This window comes from Chionomys nivalis, chromosome 6 (genome assembly GCF_950005125.1).
Source record: "Chionomys nivalis chromosome 6, mChiNiv1.1, whole genome shotgun sequence".
Taxonomy (NCBI): Eukaryota; Metazoa; Chordata; class Mammalia; order Rodentia; family Cricetidae; genus Chionomys; species Chionomys nivalis.
In genome coordinates, this window is record NC_080091.1 from 3,469,345 (window position 1) to 3,494,555 (window position 25,211).

Genomic DNA, 25,211 nt, shown 5'->3' on the forward strand with positions numbered 1-25,211 from the left:
GATAAGACACAGGTGGTTACTAGCATTTTTTTGTAACTGTGTAAGTTTGCTTTGTTACCAAGTATATGGTCATTTTTCGAGAAGGTTCCATGAGCTGCAGAGAAGAAGGTATATTCTTTCCTATTTGGGTGGAATGTTGTATAGATGTCTATTAAGTCCATTTGATTCATTACCTCCCTTAATCCTCTTATTTCTCTGTTAGGTTTCTGTCTGATTGACCTGTCCATTGGTGTGAGAGGAGTGTTGAAATCTCCTACTATTAGTGTGTGTGGTTTGATGACTGCCTTGAGTTTTAGTAACGTTTCTTTTACGTAAGTGGGTGCTTTTATATTAGGGGCATAGATATTCAGGATTGAGACTTTGTCCTGATGAATTGTTCCTGTTATGAATAAAAAGTGTACCTCTCCATCTCTTCTGATTGATTTTAGTTTGAAGTCAACTTTGCTAGAAATTAGTATGGCCACACCTGCTTGTTTCTTAGGTCCATTTGCTTGATAAGCCTTTTCCCAGCCCTTTACTCTGAATAGATGTCTGTCTTTGTGATTGAGGTGTGTTTCTTGTAAACAGCAGAACGCTGGATCCTGTTTTCGTATCCAATCTCTTAGCCTGTGCCTCTTTATAGGTGAGTTGAGTTCATTGATATTAAGTGATATTAATGACCAGTGGTTGTTAACTCCGGTCATTTTTTCTTTCTTTCTTTCTTTCTTTCTTTCTTTCTTTCTTTCTTTCTTTCTTTCTTTCTGGTAGTAGAGTTTGTGTGTTTCCCTTCTTCGAGTTGTTCTGGTGAAGGGTCATTAGATATCGAGTTATTGTGGGCATTGTTGGACTCCTTGGGTTCTGATTTTCCTTCAATTACTTTCTTTAAGGCTGGATTTGTGGCATGGTATTGTTTATATTTGTTTTTATCCTGGAAAATTTTGTTTTCTCCATTTACAGTGAATGAAAGCTTGGCTGGGTATAGTAGTCTGGGATTGCATTCATGGTCTCTTAGTTTCTGCAGTACCTCTATCCAGGACCTTCTGGCTTTCATGGTTTCCATAGAGAAGTCATGTGTAAGTCTGATAGGTTTACCTTTATAAGTAACCTGACCTTTTTCCTTTGCAGCTCTTAATATTCTCTCTTTATTCTGTATGTTTTGTGTTTTGATTATTATATGGTGAGGAGATGTTCTTTTTTGATCCAGTCTATTTGGTGTTCTGTATGCTTCTTGGACCTTCAAAGGAATATCTTTCTTAAGGTTGGGAAAGTTTTCTTCTATAATTTTATTAAATACATTTTCTGGACCATTGAGCTGTACTTCTTCTTCTTTCCCTATTATTCTTAGGTTTGGTCTTTTTATTGTGTCCCAGATTTTGTTAATGTTTTGTGAAGAGAATTTGTTGGTTTTGCTGTTTTCTTTGATCAGTGTGTTTATTTTCTCTATGGTATCTTCAGTCTCTGAGATTCTTTCTTCTATCTCTTGTAATCTGTTGGTAGTACTTGCCTCTGTAGTTCCTGTTCATTTACCCAGATTTTCCATCTCCATCCTTCCCTCGGTTTGTCTTTTCTTCATTACTTCCATTTCATTCTTCAAGTTTTGAACCATTTCCCTTACCTGTTTGATTGCTCTTTCTTTTTCTCTTGGTTTTCTTGGGTATCTTTGAGAGATTGATTCATTTCCTCTACCTTTTTGTTTGTAATCTCTAATTGTTTATGGCAGTTTTTCACCCCCTGTTTAAGGTCCTCTACTATTTTCATATAATTCACTTTTGAGTCGAATTCTTCTAATTCTTCTGGAGTAGGGTGTACAATTCTTCTTATTTTGGGATTCCTGGATTCTGGTGATGTCATGTTGCCTTTCAGGTTGTTGGAGTAATTCTTGCATTGGTGCCTGCCCATCTCTTCCTTCAGATGGAGCCAGGAGAAGCCTGGTGTCTTGGTCCAGTCTTTGCTGTGACTGACTCCCTGGGTGTATCTCCTCCGTGTTGGAACAGAAACCGTTTCCTTCCAGATGGACTCCTCAGCACCGAAACATGGATGCCTGGTAGTCTAATGATCCGTGGACGAAAGGACCTTGCAGACAAGGCAGGCTTGCGGGGGGGGGGTGGCGTGTAGAGAAAAGAAAGCCCTGCAGCAGGAGCTGGGGGAGGGGGGTTTGTGCTCTCTTCCGGGACAGTCAGCCCCTGGATAGCACACACTCACCTGTGCAGATTGAACTCCTCAGCACCTAAACAGGGACGCCTGGTAGCCCAATAAGCCTGTCCAGATGGAACTCCTCAGTAGCTAAACAGGGACGCTTTGTAGCCCAAAGACCCGGGGACAAAATGAAGAATGTGGCAGGCAGAGCAGGGTACAGTAGAGCACAGGAGACCCTACAGCCCAAGCTGAAGGTGCCCGCGCTCCCTTGCGGGGGGTGGGTCGCCTTAGTGTAGGAGCAAGAAACTGTTTCTCAGCAAAGGACCTTGCAGGCAAGACAGGCTTGTTGGGGGGGTGTATAGGAAAGAAAGCCCTGCAGGAGGAGCTGGGGGAGTGGTGTTTGTGCTCTCTTCTGGGACAGTCTGCTCCTGGATAGCTCACACTCACCCGTCCAGATGGAACCCCTCAGCACCTAAACAGGGACTCCTGGTAGCCCAATGAGTCGGGGACAAAGGGAAGAACGTGGCAGGCAGGGCAGGGTCCAGTAGAGCACAGGAGACCCTCCAGCCCAAGCTGAAGGTACCCACGTTCCCTTGTGGGGGAGGGGGACCTTGAAGCCTGCCTGGTAGGCAGGCAGTCACCGCTCTGGGTGGGTAGCCTTAGTGTAGGAGCAGGAAAATTGTTCTTGAGCAGAGGCCCTAGCACACAGCAGGGCAGGTCCATGTAAGGATAAATTATAGGAAATTGCTTACATATTATTTCGAATGGCTGACTTACAAAGTATTGACACAAGGTGGGGTTGTTGAGCATTCCTTGTGGGAGGACAGTCCATTGGTACCTCCTAGTAGGCTGAGGATTATTACAAGTAGGCACTGTGAAGATAAACTTTTCTCTATCTTTTTCTTGTAAAGGTATAGGGAAGAAACAATCCTTTAAATCAATAAATGAGAGACCATCACTTTGGTAATGGAGAGGAATTCCAGATGCAGAGGGCCCGTTGATTGAATAACCTTGTTGATAGCTCTAAGATCTGTCACCATTCTCCATTTTCCAGATTTTTTCCTCAACAAATAAAGGAGAACTTTAAGGGCTGATAGATTCTTTTATATGTCAGGCATCTAATTGCTCTTGTACCAGCTATTCTAAGGCCTGAAACTATTCCTCAGCTAGGGGCTATAGTGAACCATTTTAAAGGCAGGGCTGTTGGTACATCTAAAGGGTTATCAATTGCTTTATGTCCTTGTACAGCCCAAAAGGCTGCTGTTCATCATCTGTAATATCTTCTAACATTTTCCTCAGAAACATAGGCTTTAGGGGCTTCAGGAATATTAATCTGGATATTCCATTGCTGCAATAGGTCATGACCCTACAAATTCACTGCAATATTGACTATATATGGCCTTAGTTTTCCTATTTGCCTTTCTGGCCCTGTGCATTCAACCCATCTTGTGCTTTGTCTTACCCAAGATAGGGTTCCAATTCCCATGGACTGAACATCTACCTCCTGAAGAGGCCAATTCGGCTGCCAAGATTTTGTATTAATGATACTTACATCCACGCTGTGTCTAATAAGCCTTCAATAAAATGCCATTTCTACACATGTTTAGCGTTGGTCTTTGGTCATTTACAGAAGTCTGTCAGAATATACCTTTCCTCTGTCTCAGCAGAGCTCTTGACTCATTCTCCACATTTATCTCATCATTCAGACCCGTATTACTTTTGACAGCAAGCATGGGACTGTTTAATTTTCCTGACGAGACACATTCTCCACAGTAACTGGGAATGACTGGACCACGTTTGTCATGGGGGCCTGTGAAAGGCCCCCCCATGCCATTTCTGAATGGTACCAGGTTGCCTTGTCTATCTTTTGTTGACCTAAATTCATTGGTCCCATGTCAGCCTTTGCCACACCTCCTACGTGTGCCTGAAGGCTGAGTCCTCCTATTTCTGTCACTGCCGAAGAGGGATTATTCCTGGAAATCCATGGCCTGCAGTCCCTTCTCATGGGTCCCATTCTGCCACAATTAAGACATCTGGTATTTTGATGTCTTCTCTTACCATTGTAAATTGATTCTCCTACCCACGCTTCAGTACCATAGTCAAGTGTCTCGACATTCAATGTTTGTAAAACTCATTCATCCATGGGTGCTGATCTGATCTTTAAAGGCCCTAGGATCTCTTTGCACTCGATGTTGGCATTCTCATAAGCCAGAGATTCAATTATTATATGTCTAGTTTCTGGGTCAGTTATCCCTGTTTCTACATCCCTAGTTAATCTTTGCAAAAACTCACTAAAAGTTTCTCTCTGACCCTTTTTAACCATAAGATATGACTCAAATCCCTTTCCTAGTTCCTGAATTCTATCCCAAGCCTTTAAAGCTGCTGCGGTACATAGGGACAAGGAGTGGTCATTATAGAGAGCTTGGTCCTGAGGATCAGAGTAAAGTCCTTCACCTAGAATTTGATGTATGGAAATCCCAGTTCCTTTTGCTTTTTCTTGTTGCTCTAAAATTCTTGCTTCCTCTTTAAGAAAGCATCTCCAATGCAATTGTGGTCCACATTCTAGAACAGCTAAGAGTAACCGAGCCCAATCATGAGGTGTGGCTTTGCTACTGAAAGCCAACGTTTTAACCATTTCCCTAACATAAGATGAATGTAGTCTGTAAGCTACAATTGCTTGTTTAATTTCTTTTTAATCGGTGTTACGTATGGGCTCCCATGTATATTCCTTTACAAGCTTAGGGTATTTGGAGCTGGATACCTTTTCTGATGTTATTACTGGAAAGTCAGGTATAACTCTGGGAAAGCTATCCTGGAGAGTTTTACATATTGATGAAGTTAAATTCTGCCTTTATACCTTTTGCTCCTGGTCATCAAAGTTGATGATTCCCACAATCTTTTCAAATCAGTTTACCACTGCCCTTTGAAAGTCTAGACCTCCTGTCGAGTATTGTGCTCTAATGCCCTCATTGAGGATTCTAAGGTATAAAGTCTGTCCAGTAGAGATAATGTCTCATCCTTGGACATAATCTCCATGGCATGCATTTTACCTTCTCGGAGAGACATTCTATAAGTCAATCTGTCATACCACTTCAACAGAGTGCGATTAATACATTCAACAGTGCCAATTCTCTAAAATAATGTTTATGTTTCCGCACCCAGTGCCATGACTAAGTTTTATGTGCCAAATCAACTGTTTCCTTCTCCAGAGTGCTTAATCTCTCTTTAAATGAACTACTTATATGTGTCAAATCAGCTGTTTCCTCCTCCAGAATGCTGAATCTCTTTAAATGAAGTACTATTATATGCCAAATTAGCTTTTTCTTTCTGCAGAGTGTTGAATCTCTCTTTAAATAAATTGCTATCAGACTGTACCTTTTCCAAAGATATCTCAGTTGACCGAGTCTTGTTTTTTTTTTTCTTTTATTTATTTTTTATTCTTTTTTAATTAAAATTTCCACCTGCTCCCCGTTTCCCATTTCCCTCCCCTCCTCCCAAATATTGCCCCCTCCCCCCACTCCCCTCCCCCTATCCCCACTCCTCTTCTCCTCCTCCCACACCATTCCCCCTCCCTCTCGATACTGAAGAGCAGTCCAAATTCTCTGCCCTGCGGGAAGACGAAGGTCTTCTATCTACGTCCAGGAAGGTGAGCTTCTAAACAGGCTAAGCTCCCACAAAGCCAGTTCATGTATTAGGATTGAAACCTAGTGCCATTGTCCTTGGCTTCTCATCAGTCTTCATTGACCGCCATGCTCAGAGAGTCCGGAATCAACCCATGCTTATTCAGTCCCAGACCAGCTGGCCTTGGTGGGCTCCTAATAATTGACCGAGTCTTGTTAAGCAAAGTCCTAGTATCCTCCTTCAGATGTGCAATCTCTTTTTCACAAAGTTTGTTATTAGTCTGTACCACTTCTGAAAGCACCTCATTCGACTGGGTTTTGGTATTCAAAGTGTTTGTTTTCTCTTGTAGATGTATGACCTCCTCTTTAAGAAGCTTGATACCAGTTTATACAGTGTTTAAAAGTACCTCAGCTGACTTGACAATTGTTAGTTAAGGTGGTTGTGTCTTTTTTTGTTTGTTTGTTTGTTTTTTTTTGTTTTTCGAGACAGGGTTTCTCTGTGGTTTTTTGGAGCCTGTCCTGGAACTAGTTCTGTAGACCAGGCTGGTCTCGAACTCACAGAGATCCGCCTGCCTCTGCCTCCCGAGTGCTGGGATTAAAGGCGTGCGCCACCACCGCCCGGCGGTTGTGTCTTTTTTTAGATTTTCAACTTCTTTCTTTAGAAGGCAAGGTTCAGTCTCTAAAGGTTGCTCCTTTTCCTATTGTCCAACCATATTTTTCAGTAAAAAAATATTGAGTTCAAATCTAAACCCTAGAAATAAGGATAGCAATGTAGGAGGGACATCATACGCATCTTGTAAGACCTCAGACATGTTTTAAATGAAAAGGCTATTGAAAGATTGGATGACTAGATTGTCTGACGTATTGCCTGTTTTAGATCAGTAACTTATGGACTATAGTTAGAATAATAAATCTCACCTGTGGTTTAATCAGCTGGAGTAGATGCAGTAACTGTTGCCTGCCAGTAGTTGTCGTGGTGCACTTGAATCCACTTACTCAGTTCATATCTTATGGTTTCTGTATAATGGATCTTGTCATGAGTCTACTGCTTGTCCTAGTACATGGTTGTTGAATAGATAACAATGGAAAACTATCCGGCATTTAGCTAGATGATAAAAAATTCTGGGTGCAACCATTGGCATATTGCATTCTTCTCACTTTGGAATGTAGTGTTGACGTTGAACTTTTCTGTCTAGTTTCTGCTCGAGTGCATGCTTGTTTCTTTCAAGCTCATCCCTCAGTACCAGTCCTTCTGCCCAAGTAAGAGAATTACAGGCCAATCTCACTCATGAACATCGATGCGAAAATCCTCAATAAAATACTTGCAAACCGAATCCAAGAACACATTAGAAAAATTTTCCATTATGATCAGGTAGGCTTCATCCCAGAGATGCAGGGCTGGTTCGAAATAAGAAAATCTATCAATGTAATACACCATATAAATAAACTGAAAGAAAAAAACCATATGATCATTTCATTAAATGCTGAAAAAGCATTTGGCAAAATTCAACACCCCTTTATGATAAAGGTCTTGGAGAGATTAGGGATTGAAGGGTCATACCTAAATATAATAAAAGCTATTTACAGCAAGCCAACAGCCAACATTAAATTAAACAGAGAAAAACTCAAAGCCATCCCACTAAAATCAGGAACCAGACAAGGCTGTCCACTCTCTCCATACCTCTTCAATATAGTGCTTGAAGTTCTAGCAGTATCAATAAGACAACATAAGGGGATCAAGGGGACTCGTATTGGAAAGGAAGAAGTTAAACTTTCATTATTTGCAGATGATATGATAGTATACATAAGCGACCCCAAAAACTCCACCAAAGAACTCCTACAGCTGAGAAACACCTTTAGTAATATGGCAGGATACAAGATCAACTCCAAAAAATTAGTTGCCCTTCTATACACAAAGGATAAGGAAGCAGAGAGGGAAATCAGAGAAGCATCACCTTTCACAATAGCCACAAATAGCATAAAATATCTTGGGGTAACTCTATACAAGGAAGTGAAAGATCTATTTGACAAGAACTTTAAGGCATTGAATAAAGAAATTGAGGAGGATACCAGAAAATGGAAGGATCTCCCATGCTTTTGGATTGGGAGGATCAACATAGTAAAAATGGCTATTCTACCAAAGGCAATCTATTGATTCAATGCAATCCCCATCAAGGTCCCATCAAATTCTTCACAGATCTTGAGAGGTCAATAATCAACATTATATGGAAAAACAAAAAACCCAGGATAGCCAAAACAATCTTATACAATAAGGGAACTTCTGGAGGCATTACCATCCCTGACTTCAAACTCTATTACAGATTACAGAGCTACAGTACTGAAAACAGTGTGGTACTGGCATAAAAACAGAGAAGTCAACCAATGGAATCGAATAGAAGACCAAGATTTTAACCCACAATCCTATGAACACCTGATTTTCGATAAAGGAGCTAAAAGTATACGAAAGAAAGAAAGCATCTTCATAAAATGGTGCTGGCAGAACTGGTTGTCAACATGTAGAAGAATGAAAATAGATACATATCTATCACCATGCACAAAACTCAAGTCCAAGTGGATCAAAGACCTCAATATCAGTCTGAACACACTGAACCTGATAGAAGAAAAAGTGGAAAGGACTCTACAACACATGGGCACAGGAGACCACTTCCTATGTATAACACCAGAAGCACAGACATTAAGGGCATCATTGAATAAATGGGACCTCCTGAGACTGAGAAGCTTCTGTAAAGCAAAGAACACTGTCACTAAGACAAAAAAGCAACTCACTGACTGGGAGAAGATCTTCACCAACCCCGCAACTGACAAAGGTCTAATCTCCAAAATGCGTAAACAACTCAAGAAAGTAGACTGTAAAAGGCTAATCACCCCAATTATAAAATGGGGCACTGAGCTGAACAGAGAATTCTCAACAGAAGAAGTTCAAATGGCCAAAAGACACTTAAGGTCATGCTCAACTTCCTTAGCCATCAGGGAAATGCAAACCAAGTGCTACCTCTTTAAATATTATCCATATCACCAAATACATTGGTAGAGTAGACAAGGCAAGTGGGTAGTAGCAATCTGTACAGAGGGTCCTCATTCCAATAAGAAAGCAGGCTGAGAAATCTATAGGGAACAGGTCAATAAGTAGTGATCCTCCTTGGCTTCTCTCTCTCTCTGTCTCTCTCTCTCTCTCTCTCTGTCTCTCTCTGTGTGTCTCTCTCTGTGTCTCTCTCTGTCTCTGTCTCTCTCTCTTTCTCTCTGTGTGTATGTATGTGCGCATATGTATGTGTGTGTGTTGAAAGACAAGGTATAAATGTAGAGGTCAGATGACACCATCTGGGAGTTGGTTTAATTCTCATATCATGGATTCCAGGTATGGAATTCAGGTTATCAGGCTTTTATGGAAAATGGTCTTAGGTGCTGAGACATCAGTGGCCCTATTCTCAGGGTTTCTTCCTGGTAACATTCTTTCCATTAAAAAGTAAAACAGAGAATTGTTTCTTATATTCTTCTCCCCTCTTAAATAAACAAGTGCTTGTAAAATGATAGCTATTAAGGAGAACATAGGGCTGTGCATGCAGCTTGGGCATAGTGTGAGCTTGCCTCATACATGGAAGGAAGGGTCCAGGTCTTCTCTCTAACACTGAAAAAAAAAAGAAGAACATTTTAAGGTAACTAAATATTTTTCAGTGCAGTCAGTAATTGTATAAAACACAAGGACCTGATGATCAAGTCCCTCTTTTCCTTATTCCTTTGGGTCTGGAAGAAATCATTTGTATATCTCCTGCTGTTGGATTTATTCCCTTGTGTTATATATAACCATATATAGACCTATAGGAATTTTTCTTCAGAATGTATAGATTTGTTATGACTCAACACTAGAATGAGAGCCCAGTGTCACAGAGGGCAATGGATCTCAAGAGACATTTTGTTAGTATTTAGGCACACCCTGTCACAGCACCTCATGCCCTATGTCTGGCTGTATAGCAAATGGTACCCTGTCCCATTAAGAGATGCTCTGGCTACTCCCAGTCTCTCTAGTGGTCTCTCTTTCTCCCTCCTTCCCTCCCTCCCTACCTTCCCCTTCTCTCTTTTTCTCTTTTTCCCCACTGAGGCAAGCAGGTCTCAGCCTCTTTTCTTTCTCCCTCCTCACTCTCTCTCTCTTTCTCTCCCTTCCTCCTGTCCTTTCCTTTACACAACCCTTTCATCTGCATGGCATATTTGTCTTTCCCTTATGAGCCGTGGTTTGAACCTCACCCACGTGCTATGGGACCTGGAAAGATTTCCAAATGTCCTATTGGCACACTGGGAGTTCTTTAACACCATCAACCCTCAAGTACTGCAAATTAAAACTCAATGAGATGATACTTGATATCATTAAGATGGTGAAAATACAAAATATGAGTCAATCATGGTGGCACAGCTCTACAATCCCAGCACTTGGTAGAGGAAAGCATGTGTGTGTGTGTATGTGTGTGTGTGTTGAAGTTGGTCAACAAAATCTGGTATAAAAATCGAGAAGTACATGTTGCATGCTGGGGTCACAGGTAGAGCACTTGTCTGCACGCACAGATGCTGGGACACAGATGAAAGTGTAAAGATACCGGAGAACAGGAACCTGCTATGTCATTGCTGTAATTGTAGATGAAGATAGTGCAGCCACTAGCGCCTGATCATTTATAAAAGAAAGAAGGGTGAAACCCTAATTACCTACTGCTTGATGAGTGGGTAAACGAAGGGTGGTGTGTTAATACAATGGTCTAGTTTCTAGCCATGGAAAGGGGTAGAGAACTGATACGTCCTATACCATGAATAAAAATCACAAACATTAATCTCAGTCAAAAGTAGCCAAAGGAATGAAGAATGGGACACTTCTTTATTAGATGATTTGATTTCTATTAAATACCCAGAATAAGACAACTTGAAGCAAAAAGTTATATTTGTAACTGATAGGGGCTTGGGTCTGGATGAACAAAGAGTAACTACTGACGAATAAAGGGTTTTTGTCTCAAACAATGAAAATGTTTTAAAAATAAATAGGGTGCACCCACATACTGAGACAATGGGGATGATCTTTCGGGAGCTCACCAAGGCCAGCTGGACTGGGTCGAAAAAAGCATGGGATAAAACTGGACTTGCTGAACATAACGGACAATGAGGACTGCTGAGAAGTCAAGAACAATGGCACTGGGTTTTGATCCTACTGCATGTACTGGCTTTGTGGGAGCCTAGGCAGTTTGGATGCTCACCTTACTAGACCTGGAAGGAGGTGGGAGGTCCTTGAACTTCCCAAAGGGCAGGGAACCCTGACTACTCTTTGGGCTGATGAGGGAGGGGGACTTGATTGGGGGAGGGGGAGGGAAATGGGAGGCGGCAGCAGGGAGGAGGCAGAAATCTTTAATAAATAAATAAATAGGGTGATGGTTGCATAATTTTAACAACATACTAAAAAAACTATTAGGTTGTATACTTTAAAAGAGTGAACTTACTGCATAAATTACTTCTCAATATTTATAGATCACATTTCTTTCATGTCTATGTATGTTTTGTCTGCATGTATGTATGTGTACATATATATATGTCTGCATGCATGTATGTGTGCAAGTCTGGTGCCTGCAAAGACACAAGAGGGTGCTAGATCCCCTAGAAATAAATTTACAGATGTCTGTGAGCTTCCTTCCATGTAGGTGTGGTTGTAGGTTGAAGGGTTTGTGCTGAGGTACTGAGGACTGCCTTTCTCCTCCAGGAGCCTGCAGAGTGCCTTCCAGTATCCTGAACTCTGGTTAGTAGGTGAATAATCTAGTTAGACAGTAGTTCAACTTCTCCATATTCAGTGACAGAAGTGTCACCTTCAGAAACAAGACCCTAACATCAGGTTTTGTGAGCAACCAAGAGCCTTGGCAATAGCTGTGCTGTTTGCTGGTTTCCGTGGGTCTCTGGTTAATGACTCAACAGGCTGTAACCTGTTCCTGGCACTGGAGGTTTCATTTGGTGGCACAGTTGTCTAGCTGAAGCCTTCTCTCCCCTGCTGTTTTTTTTTTTTTGTCTCACTGTGGGTTCCTTTCACCTATGTATAGGAAGCTTTTAGGGTACTCGGTTTCCATATAGGTTTTCAAAGAACCTTTAGTATTGCTTGTCCCTCTCTATTTTCCCTTCTTTACCTTTCTGTCCCATCCCCCTATTATTAAACCATCCAATTCTAGTTTTCCTTTTAGTTTCCAAACACTATAGACTACTTCCTTTCCTTGAGAGATACTCTCCTCCTTTCTGGTCCCTTTGTAGATTTCAAACCTCTGTGTATTATGATTGTAGTTGAAATATCAGAACCTGAAAAGGGAACATCCTTAAAAGAGAAAACATACAATATTTGTCTACATGTGCTGAGTATTGTATGCTTTTGTAGGTGGAGTCTGACATGGGCATACGCAGAACACACATGGTGCACAGTTACTGAGCACCATTGTGTGCTCACAACGCATCACTATGCCCATGGAACTCTGTTGCTAAGGAGGAAGCAGAGTTCAGCTCACACTGAGCTAAGGATCTGCCCTAGCAGGACGCTTACTTTGTTCTGTGGGGAAACTTAACTAGGGTTTTGAACATTTCTTGTTGGGTTGGGAGGGTGCGGGTAGCTAAAGGGGAAAGAAGGGAGGGTCGGGAGGGCCGGGAGGGCCCGGAGGGCCGGGAGGGCCCCCAGGGCCCGGAGGACCTGCAGAGCCTTGAGGCTCAACATGCAGGATGACTTCGAAGATGATGCCCTGACTTTTAGAGCCCCTCAGAGGACTCACTGGTACACCTGCCTGTGGCCCGCATGCCCGGGTCATGGGTGCTTTGCTTGGAAACGGCCGCAATTTCAACTGTATCACCCTGTGGGGCAGCTGCAAAGGGCAGCCAGTGTGGGTGATGTGGCATTAGTTGAAAAATTCATAAATGGCAGCGAATACCACATAAACGAAATCGACAGGAGGGGCAGGTAATGCGGCCCAGGGATGGGCGAGGGGCAGGAGGGGTAGAAAATGTTGGGGACAGTCAGGGTCTACCAGGGAGAAACATACTTTCTAGATCTGCAGCCTGAGGGAGGGCAGAGGTCATACTGCTTAAGGCTCTTCTTTCATGGAGACCATTGGACTTTGTGCCTGCTTTAGGCTCTTAGGCACCTGAAACCTGCACACCTTGGAAGGGCAGGTAATAAATCTTTCAACAGAGTTTCTCTAAGGACCAAATTCACCCAACACTACATGTTTGTATTCTAAAGGATCTCTGAAAATCTTGATGTGCCTGAATCTAGAACAGAGGACAAGGGCAGTACCTCTGCTATTAAGGTAAAATTCTCCTTTGTGAAATTCGTTTTCTTATGAATTTTGTTAAAATGCAGCAGCAGTCTACCTATCACAGTTTTATATGGAGATTTGGTCAGAGAAAAGCATTTGGTATTTGTGAACCATCCTTTCTATAAATTCCAGTTAGCAGTAAGTCCTTGCAGGTAGCAGTGGCCCAATAGGAGAATGAGCTGGAAACACAGGAAGGTGCCTGATGTTTGACCAAGGATGGTTTGCAGAAATAAATACACATTAGACTGATTTTAAAAACGACTGAGGTGATGCACCTGAATACATTTTAACTGGTCCAGTTATTGCAGTGGTCCAGGCATCACCCAGGTACCTTTTCCTTCAGCATAATTGCAGGTAGGTTTTCTCTTCCCTTTGATATTCCTATTTCAGGATCACAGATAAGAGCATCTCCTCTGTTTGTCTCTTTGTTTCTGTGTTTACACTAGCAAAAAATGTGGAAATTTAGCTATTTGTAATGTGTTCAACCAAGTTTTCATTATGAAGAGATTACAGCGTGTTTTCTATTTGATTCCACTAGGAGGATAATGAGAAATCTTCCTCCAGTCACACAGTAAGTGTTTTCCCCATTAGCCAGCAGCTGTGGATGTTAAGATTCAGTTACCATATAGTAAGACTTTGATTTCTGGATATTGGTTCTCTATTTGACAATAATATACACTCTGATTCTTTGTATCATGTTCACACATTTACAATATTTTAGGGTTGTAATTAGACATTTACCTATTCATAGTAAAGTGTCCTCATCACCATGCACTGCTAGAGGTCCGGAAACCTGTTTGTAACCTGGAGCCCTAAAGTAAGGGTTTGTGTGAATCAGAAGTTGAATATTAATGACTTTTGAGTGTGACTCAGTGTACCAGTGGGTTTCTCTAAAGCAGTTTCACAGATGCTATGATATGGAGGACACTAGTAAGCGAGAGTTTATTTACAAATGGAAAATAACATGCATTTTGCATCCCAAACGTAGAAGAGAAACTCTGATGAAAGGGGCCTATTAAAATTAATAATCATCTCACATGAGATTCAGAAATTTTAAAATATGGTGAGTTCAGTTCAGTCTCAGTCACAGGGAAAAACCCAGTTTCTCAGTTCACGATTTTCTCAATCTAGTTAGCAGAAATATTTTTACTTATCATAGTAATTTGTAAATAGATAAGCATATTAGCAGATATTTTACTTTTAAGTAATAGTTTCTACTTTCCATGTCTCAATACCTTGTCCTGGTAAGGGATAAAGTAGTTTTGAAATTGTGCACCCCAAATCAAAAGAGTTCATTTCCTAATCAAACCAGGAAAGTCGATCCTCTGTCTTTTCATTGCAGAACATACAGAAACAATTTCTATATTCTAACAAGATGGCCACAATAAAGAAGAGAGAAAAAGCAGTTCTAAGAAAATCAGTGATGAACCTAAGTTCTCTGGGAGAGGCAATGCCTGAATACTCTAGAAAAAAACATGCTTGATTGTAATTCCCAATAACTTGAAAATTAACATAATTGCTTATGAGGGGAGTGATGCGTTTGTGTATCTATGTCTGCATAGTTGCAAATAGTGTCAGAAAAGAGGAACCCAGTCACAAATACATCCTTCACCTCCTTCATACCCTCACTCCTGGGAATACCCATGCTAGTTAGTGACCTTCTTAGGCAGTAGATCTCAATCTCTCTAATGCTGTGACCATTTAATACAGTTCCTCATGTTGTGGTGACCCTAACCGTAAAATGATTTTTGCTGCTAATTCAAAACTTCATAACTGTAATTTTACATGCAGGCATGTACATACACATGCACACACTTACACATGCATGCACACAGGCACGTGCACACACACACACACCCCACCACCACCACCATCAAGCAAAAGAAAGAGCAAGACAGAGAATGAAGGGATAGCACATGTTTCAATGTTTAAATACTTTTGTTACAATTTAGGAGACTGGTTAACCTTTGGGATATGGTCTAGCTAGCAGAATGTTGTCTGTGGTGGGTCTTAAAGGTCATCCCTATATTTGGAACCAGTTCTGGGTTGTATGCTTCCCTGTCTACCAGCATGTGAGAAGCAATAGACCACTGCCACAGACAAAGCCTCTCTGTTTGCTTTCCCTTCTTCAACTGCTGGAGGGAACGTCATTCAGTTATAGTAGGGAAGGCAAGCTGGAGTTTCCTGTAGCCATGAGTCTTCCTTCCTTCCTTCCTTCCTTCCTTCCTTCCTTAAATAATCTCTGTTAGCATTTTGTCACAGCAGGTATAAAAGGAATAACCTTCATTAGTGTTTTTATTTATTGTATTCATTTTTTCTTTTATTATTTTAGGACAATCTTTTTTATTTTACATACCAATCCCAGATCCCTGTCCTTCCCTCCCTCTTTCTCCCCTTACCATCCCCCACCCTCTCCCCATCCATTTTGCAGAGAGGATGAGGTCTCCCATGTGGAGTCAACAAAGTCTGTCATATCCCTTGAGGCAGGACCAAGGCCATCCTCCCTGTATCTAGACTGAGCAAAGTATCCCTCCATAGGGAATGGGCTCCAAAAAAGCCAGTTCATACACTAGGGATAAATAATTCCTGGTCCCACTTCCTGTGGCCCAACAAAGCTCTCCAGGCCATATAACTGTCACCCATATTCACCAGGCCTAGTTTGGTCGTATGCAGGTTACCCAGTTGTCAGCCAAGAGCCAGTGAGCTCCCACTTTCTTTGGTCAACTATTTCTGTGGGTTTCTCTAAATTCAACCACATACCCGGTAACAAAGCAAATCTCAACAGATAAAAAAAATTGAAATAACCACGTCTTATCGAATGACCTTTGGTTTAAAGTTGGAATTCAACAACACTAATTGCAAAAATCTCACAAACTCATGGATACTGAACAATTTTCAATAGAAATAAAGGAAGACTTCCTAGAATTTAATAAAAATGAATGCACAACATACCCAATTCTTTGAGATACTTTGAAAGCAGTACGAACAGGAAAATTCTTAGCAACAAGTACCTACATAAAGAAGCTGAAAAAACTCACACTACAGTCTCAACAGCACACTAGAAAGCTGTAGAATAAAACAGCAAACTCACCCAGGAGGAGGAGATGGCAGGGAATAATCAGATTGAGGACTAAAATCAATAAAACAGAAACAAAGAAAACAATACAAAGAGTCAGTGGGACAAAGAGCTGCTTTTTTTTGTAGAATATCAACAATATAGACAAACCCTTATCTAAAGAACCCAAAAGAAAAACAGAGAATATCCAAATTAACAAAATCAGAAATGAGAAGGGGGACATAACATCAGACACTGAGGAAATCCAGTGAATCATCAGATCATACTTGAAACCTGTACTCCACAAAACTGGAAAATGTAAAGGAAATGGTCATTTTCTTTTGTGTTTTTTATTGATTTTTATTGAGCTCTACATTTTTCTCTGCTTCTCTTCCTGCCCCTCCCCCTTCAACTCTCCCCCAAGGTCCCCATGCTCCCAATTCACTCAGGAGAGCTTGTTTTTTTCTACTTCTCATGAAGATTATATCTATACAAGTCTCTCTTAGTGTCCTCATTGTTGTCTAAGTTCTCTGGGATTGTGGTTTGTAGGCTGGCTTTCTTTGCTTTATGTTTAAAATTCACCTATGAGTGAGTGCATATGATAATTGTCTTTCTGTGTCTGGGTTACCTCACTCAAAATAATGTTTTCTAGCTCCATCAATTTTCATTCAAAATTCAAGATAAGGTATAAAGCAAGTAAAAGAGCTACCTTACTTACACCACTTACCAATCTCCAATAGCTTAAGAGCTACCTAATTAACTTTAAGCATCTCAGTTCAACATTACGAGAGACAGAAACAGATTCGACATAACTATTACACCTAATGAAACCATTGGTAGCTGTAATTTTAATATTTTTAAAACTAAACTCAAGTGTTCTGTCTTTTAGGCCTAATCCAATTTGCTTTCTAAATTATTATTAGCTATTATGTATGAACAAATGAGTAATTGGTCAAGGGAGGTCTTAGCAGGGAGATAGATCTCAAGAGATTTTAATGAGCAGACATTCACTTGCCAGACATCTTCCAAGATTTCAGTGAAAATTCATTAGCATAAAAAGTAACATGATTAATATAAATAGAAGTATTAGACTAATGCAGAAGTTTTAGGCTGATACAGAAAGTCAATGGTAATGTGATGAGTGTGGCAACCATGGAGTGTTTCCCTTGGCATGAAGGGAACAACATCATGGATATGCAAAGGTTAGACTACAAACCACAATATCACTAACAGATTAAGATATTAGCATATTCTTGAGGCAACTAAAGCAAAACATCAGTGGTTTCTATCCTTCAAAGATGCGACTGAAATAAAAGCAGACATCACTTTTCTGAGGTTAGAGTTGCATAAAATGATATTAACACATGAGTTCTCCAGAATCCATTATCTGGCAATTGCAGCATAGTGAGTATAAAATCACCAACCCCAGCGAGATAATGCTGGTTCCTGATGCTAACAGAATATTAAGTAGGAGACTTCATGAAGAGGTCCAGCCAGGCATGCGGAGAAAGGACACAGGCCACAAAGGCACAAAGATGATGCTATGCCTAGGAAAAAGAAAAACCTCACATCTCAATGAGTTTACTCCATATTCATTCTGAACTGCTAAAAACCAATCTCTGTCTCTATCTTCAACTCTCTCCCCTCTCAAACACAGTCATCTTTTCATTAAAAAGCGAGAACACACACAAACACAGAAACATACACATGCGAACAGTTCAGAGCACTAACATTGTAACTCTAATGTACTGAGTTATATCTCAGAGAACACAACAACAGCAAGTGTCTGCCATACATAATCCCAACACACAGATATCTAGATTAGAGGCGGAGAGTAGAACAGCCCTTAAACCTACAAACCAGTCAGAGTGAAAAACGAAAAGCAGCTGAATCACTGAAAAATCATCTCACAACAGGAAAAAAGGAGAGAGTCATTCCTGAAGGTTCTTCTTTGCCCCTCACAAAAAGAAACACAAATATACATGCACACATATACAGAGACACAAACACACATACAAATGAACCAGAGCAGGACCCTTTTAAGATTCTCAAACTCTGGGCATTGAACCAAACAGAAAGGAAAGAAAGGTTACACGATATCAGTGGTTACAGTGAGAAAAATTCCCTGAGCAAACAAATATTTGGGGACTATAAATCAAGACCCTGGCATTAACAGAAAAGATCTTCTAAAGTGAATAAAAATCAGTGACATATTTAATGAAAACTGACATCTCAAAATTTCCTTAAAGATTGAAGAAACCAAGCCGGAAGGATTTCTTCCTGCAAATTATGACGACGGCATTGTGCCCCAACCTACCGCCGACACTGAATTACCTACATTTCCAGGTACAAGTCACAGAGTTGACACTCTTTGGAATCTGAGAAGCTACACTTCACGACACCACAATGAATCACACACATTCTTTAGGACTTCCATTGGACATGCAAGGGGGAGACCACAGGCTGACGCTGAGCCTGCTGCTGGTAGCCACACTAGTGACACCATGGAACCCCTGCAACATTATATTTTGACAGTTAATAAACACTTGGAATGTATTTGAAAACAATCACAACCATGAAGTTTGTTACAATTAGGGTCCCTCCTGGTTCTCCACAATGATACTGAGTATGCTCACAAGGGGTTCCCATTGTCGAGTCTTGAAACAAGCATCTTTAAAAGAAAAAAAATCTCAGCAAACTACCACTTAAGTTTTTTTTAATGTTTCTTCACAAATAGTGAAAATACTAAAGTACAGACAATAATAATCATGATGTTGTGGCCAACATTATAAATATGGAATTCTAAATTTAAAACATTTTCTAGTTTTAAAAAATAAATCTGGTCATCCATGCAGCTGTGCAGGTCTCCCTAGTAGGACCGGTCTCTAAGTTCCTGTCCATTCTCGCCTTTATCCGTTTACACAGGTCCTGCGGGTCCTCCAGGTCCACCCCTTCTTCATTCCATCTGTTCCATCAATGGTCCAGGAGGACTCCAGGTGTAGTGGGAGCTGCGGGCTGCGTTCCTGCCACCCTGCTCCTGGCCACCTGGCTAGTTCATGCCACAAAATAACAACACACAAATTGTATTCTTTTAAACATGCCTGACCCATTATATCTATCCACTTCTAGGCTAATTCTCGCGTACTAATGTAGCCAATTTCTAATAATCTGTGTAGCACCCCAAGGTGCGCTTACCGGGAAGATTCTAGCCTACTTCCCTCCTGGGTCAGGGCTTCATGGTGTCTGATCTGAGAGGAGCTGCCCTGCATTTGAGTTCACTTCCTCTTCTTCCCAGAATTCTGTTGTGTTTACTCCACCCACCTATGTTCGAACCAATGAGGGCCAGGCAGTTTTTTTATTAATTAATCAATGACCTTCCTCCATCACCCAGGACCACGTCATATTCCTCCACAAAAACGATCTCGGTCCAAGAAACTGACAAGTCTGAAGCAATTTGTGTTTTCACCTTTGTCACCTCGGAACATTTCTCCAGCACCACCACGGTTCATAAGTCCGCCTGATCCTCGCTGCATGCCACCAAGGCAGCCTCACCAGGTGAAAACAGAGAGCCACCTTATGAAGATTATTCACAGCCCAAGCCCCCCAACACACACACACACATACACACACACACATAGCTTAGCAGGTCCACTTTTAAGATTCTCAAACTCGGGGCTTTGAATCACACAGGAAAAAAAAATTACACGATAACAGTGGTTACAGTGATAAAATTTCCCGGAGCAAACAATTATTTGGGGACTATAAATCAAGACCCTGGCATTAAAAGATAAGTTCTTCTAAAGTGAATAAAAATCAGTGACATATTTAATGAAAACTAACATCTCAAAATTTCCTTAAAGGTTGATGAAACCAAGCCGGAAGGATTTCTTCCTGCAAATTATGACGACGGCATTGTGCCCCAACCTACCGCTGACACTGAATTACCTACATATCCAGGTACAAGTCACAGAGTTGACACTCTTTGGAATCTGAGAAGCTACACTTCACGACACCACAATGAATCACACACATTCTTTAGGACTTACATTGGACATGCAAGGGGGAGACCACAGGCTGACGCTGAGCCTGCTCCTGGTAGCCACACTAGTGACACCATGGAACCCCTGCAACATTATTTTTCGACAGTTAATAAACACTTGGAATGTTTTTGAAAATAATCACAACCATGAACTTTGTTACAATTAGGGTCCCTCTTGGTTCTCCACAATGATACTGAGTATGCTCACAAGGGGTTCCCATTGTCGAGTCTTGAAATAAGCATCTTTAAAAGAAAAAAAAAACTCAGCAAACTACCATTTAAGTTTTTTTAATGTTTCTTCACAAATGGTGGAAATACTAAAGTACAGACAATAATAATCATGAGGTTGTGGCCAACATTATAAATATGGAATTCTAAATTTAAAACATTTTCTGGTTTTAAAAAATAAATCTGGTCATCGATGCAGTTGTACAGGTCTCCCTAGTAGGGCCGGTCGCTAAGTTCCTGTCCATTCTCGCCTTTATCCATTTACGCAGGTCCTGCGGGTCCTCCAGGTCCAACCCTTCTTCATTCCATCTGTTCCATCAATGGTCCAGGAGGACTCCAGGTGTAGTGGGAACTGCGGGCTGCGTTCCTGCCACCCTGCTCCTGGCCACCTGGCTAGTTCATGCCCCAAAATAACAACACACAAATTGTATTCTTTTATACACTGCCTGGCCCATTATATCTAGCCCCTTCTAGGCTAATTCTCACATACTAATGTAGCCAATTTCTAATAATCTGTGTAGCACCCCAAGGTGCACTTACCGAGAAGATTCTAGCCTACTTCCCTCCTGGGTCAGGGCTTCATGGTGTCTGATCTGAGAGGAGCTGCCCTGCATCTGAGTTCACTTCCTCTTCTTCCCAGCATTCTGTTCTGTTTACTCCACCCACCTATGTTCAAACCAATGAGGGCCAGGCAGTTTTTTTTATTAATTAATCAATGACCTTCCTCCATCACCCAGGACCACGTCATATTCCTCCACAAAAACGATCTCGGTCCAAGAAACTGACAAGTCTGAAGCAATTTGTGTCTTCACCTTTGTCACCTCGGAACATTTCTCCAGCACCACCACGGTTCATAAGTCCGCCTGATCCTCGCTGCATGCCACCAAGGCAGCCTCACCAGGTGAAAACAGAGAGCCACCTTATGAAGATTATTCACAGCCCAAGCCCCCCAACACACACACACACATACACACACACACATACCTTAGCAGGTCCACTTTTAAGATTCTCAAACTCGGGGCTTTGAATCACACAAGAAAAAAAAATTACACGATAACAGTGGTTACAGTGATAAAATTTCCCGGAGCAAACAATTATTTGGGGACTATAAATCAAGACCCTGGCATTAAAAGATAAGTTCTTCTAAAGTGAATAAAAATCAGTGACATATTTAATGAAAACTAACATCTCAAAATTTCCTTAAAGGTTGATGAAACCAAGCCGGAAGGATTTCTTCCTGCAAATTATGACGACGGCATTGTGCCCCAACCTACCGCTGACACTGAATTACCTACATATCCAGGTACAAGTCACAGAGTTGACACTCTTTGGAATCTGAGAAGCTACACTTCACGACACCACAATGAATCACACACATTCTTTAGGACTTACATTGGACATGCAAGGGGGAGACCACAGGCTGACGCTGAGCCTGTTCCTGGTAGCCACACTAGTGACACCATGGAACCCCTGCAACATTATTTTTTGACAGTTAATAAACACTTGGAATGTATTTGAAAACAATCACAACCATGAACTTTGTTACAATTAGGGTCCCTCTTGGTTCTTCACAATGATACTGAGTATGCTCACAAGGGGTTCCCATTGTTGAGTCTTAAAACAAGAATCTTTAAAAGAAAAAAAAAATAACTCAGCAAACTACCATTTAAGTTTTTTTAATGTTTCTTCACAAATGGTGAAAATACTAAAGTACAGACAATAATAATCATGATGTTGTGGCCAACATTATAAATATGGAATTCTAAATTTAAAACATTTTCTGGTTTTAAAAAATAAATCTGGTCATCCATGCAGCTGTGCAGGTCTCCCTAGTAGGGCCGGTCTCTAGGTTCCTGTCCATTCTCGCCTTTATCCGTTTACGCAGGTCCTGCGGGTCCTCCAGGTCCACCCCTTCTTCATTCCATCTGTTCCATCAATGGTCCAGGAGGACTCCAGGTGTAGTGGGAGCTTCGGGCTGCATTCCTGCCACCCTGCTCCTGGCCACCTGGATAGTTCATGCCCCAAAATAACAACACACAAATTGTATTCTTTTATACACTGCCTGGCCCATTATATCTAGCCCCTTCTAGGCTAATTCTCACGTACTAATGTAACCAATTTCTAATAATCTGTGTAGCACCCCAAGGTGCGCTAACCGGGAAGATTCTAGCCTACTTCCATCCTGGGTCAGGGCTTCATGGTGTCTGCTCTGAGAGGAGCTGCACTGCATCTGAGTTCACTTCCCCTTCCTCCCAGCATTCTGTTCTCTTTACTCCACCCACCTATGTTCAAACCAATGAGGGCCAAGCAGTTTTTTTATTAATTAATCAATGACCTTCCTCCATCACCCAGGACCATGTCATATTCCTCCACCAAAACGATCTCGGTCCAAGAAACTGACAAGTCTGAAGCAATTTGTGTCTTCACCTTTGTCACCTCGGAACATTTCTCCAGCACCACCACGGTTCATAAGTCCGCCTGATCCTCGCTGCATGCCACCAGGGCAGCCTCACCAGGTGAAAACAGAGAGCCACCTTATGAAGGTTATTCTCAGCGCACGCCCCCCAACACACACACACACATAAAGCTGAGCAGGTCCCCTTTTAAGATTCTCAAACTCGGGGCTTTGAATCACACAGGAAAAAAAAATTACACGATAACAGTGGTTACAGTGATAAAATGTCCCGGAGCAAGCAATTATTTGGGGACTATAAATCAAGACCCTGGCATTAAAAGATAAGTTCTTCTGAAGTGAATAAAAATCAGTGACATATTTAATGAAAACTAACATCTCAAAATTTCCTTAAAGGTTGATGAAACCAAGCCGGAAGGATTTCTTCCTGCAAATTATGACGACGGCATTGTGCCCCAACCTACCGCTGACACTGAATTACCTACATTGCCAGGTACAAGTCACAGAGTTGACACTCTTTGGAATCTGAGAAGCTATACTTCACGACACCACAATGAATCACACACATTCTTTAGGACTTACATTGGACATGCAAGGGGGAGACCACAGGCTGACGCTGAGCCTGCTGCTGGTAGCCACACTAGTGACACCATGGAACCCCTGCAACATTATATTTTGACAGTTAATAAACACTTGGAATGTATTTGAAAACAATCACAACCATGAAGTTTGTTACAATTAGGGTCCCTCCTGGTTCTCCACAATGATACTGAGTATGCTCACAAGGGGTTCACATTGTCGAGTCTTGAAACAAGCATCTTTAAAAGAAAAAAAATCTCAGCAAACTACCACTTAAGTTTTTTTTAATGTGTCTTCACAAATAGTGAAAATACTAAAGTACAGACAATAATAATCATGATGTTGTGGCCAACATTATAAATATGGAATTCTAAATTTAAAACATTTTCTGGTTTTAAAAAATAAATCTGGTCATCCATGCAGCTGTGCAGGTCTCCCTAGTAGGACCGGTCTCTAAGTTCCTGTCCATTCTCGCCTTTATCCGTTTACACAGGTCCTGCGGGTCCTCCAGGTCCACCCCTTCTTCATTCCATCTGTTCCATCAATGGTCCAGGAGGACTCCAGGTGTAGTGGGAGCTGCGGGCTGCGTTCCTGCCACCGTGCTCCTGGCCACCTGGCTAGTTCATGCCACAAAATAACAACACACAAATTGTATTCTTTTAAACACTGCCTGACCCATTATATCTATCCACTTCTAGGCTAATTCTCGCGTACTAATGTAGCCAATTTCTAATAATCTGTGTAGCACCCCAAGGTGCGCTTACCGGGAAGATTCTAGCCTACTTCCATCCTGGGTCAGGGCTTCATGGAGTCTGTTCTGAGAGGAGCTGCCCTGCATCTGAGTTCACTTCCTCTTCTTCCCAGAATTCTGTTGTGTTTACTCCACCCACCTATGTTCGAACCAATGAGGGCCAGGCAGTTTTTTTATTAATTAATCAATGACCTTCCTCCATCACCCAGGACCACGTCATATTCCTCCACCAAAACGATCTCGGTCCAAGATACTGACAAGTCTGAAGCAATTTGTGTCTTCACCTTTGTCACCTCGGAACATTTCTCCAGCACCACCACGGTCCATAAGTCCGCCTGATCCTCGCTGCATGCCACCGAGGCAGCCTCAACAGATGAAAACAGAGAGCCACCTTATGAAGGTTATTCTCAGCCCATGCCCCCCAACACAAACACACACACACACATACACACACACACATAAAGCTGAGCAGGTCCCCTTTTAAGATTCTCAAACTCGGGGCTTTGAATCACACAGGAAAAAAAAATTACACGATAACAGTGGTTACAGTGATAAAATGTCCCGGAGCAAACAATTATTTCGGGACTATAAATCAAGACCCTGGCATTAAAAGATAAGTTCTTCTAAAGTGAATAAAAATCAGTGACATATTTAATGAAAACTAACATCTCAAAATTTCCTTAAAGGTTGATGAAACCAAGTCGGAAGGATTTCTTCCTACAAATTATGATGACGGCATTGTGCCCCAACCTACCGCTGACACTGAATTACCTACATTTCCAGGTACAAGTCACAGAGTTGACACTCTTTGGAATCTGAGAAGCTACACTTCACGACACCACAATGAATCACACACATTCTTTAGGATTTCCATTGGACATGCAAGGGGGAGACCACAGGCTGACGCTGAGCTTGCTCCTGGCAGTCACACTAGTGACACCATGGAACCCCTGCAACATTATATGGGTGACAGTTAAGAAACACTTGGAATGTATTTGAAAACAATCACAACCATGAACTTTGTGACAATTAGGGTCCCTCTTGGTTCTCCACAATGATACTGAGTATGCTCACAAG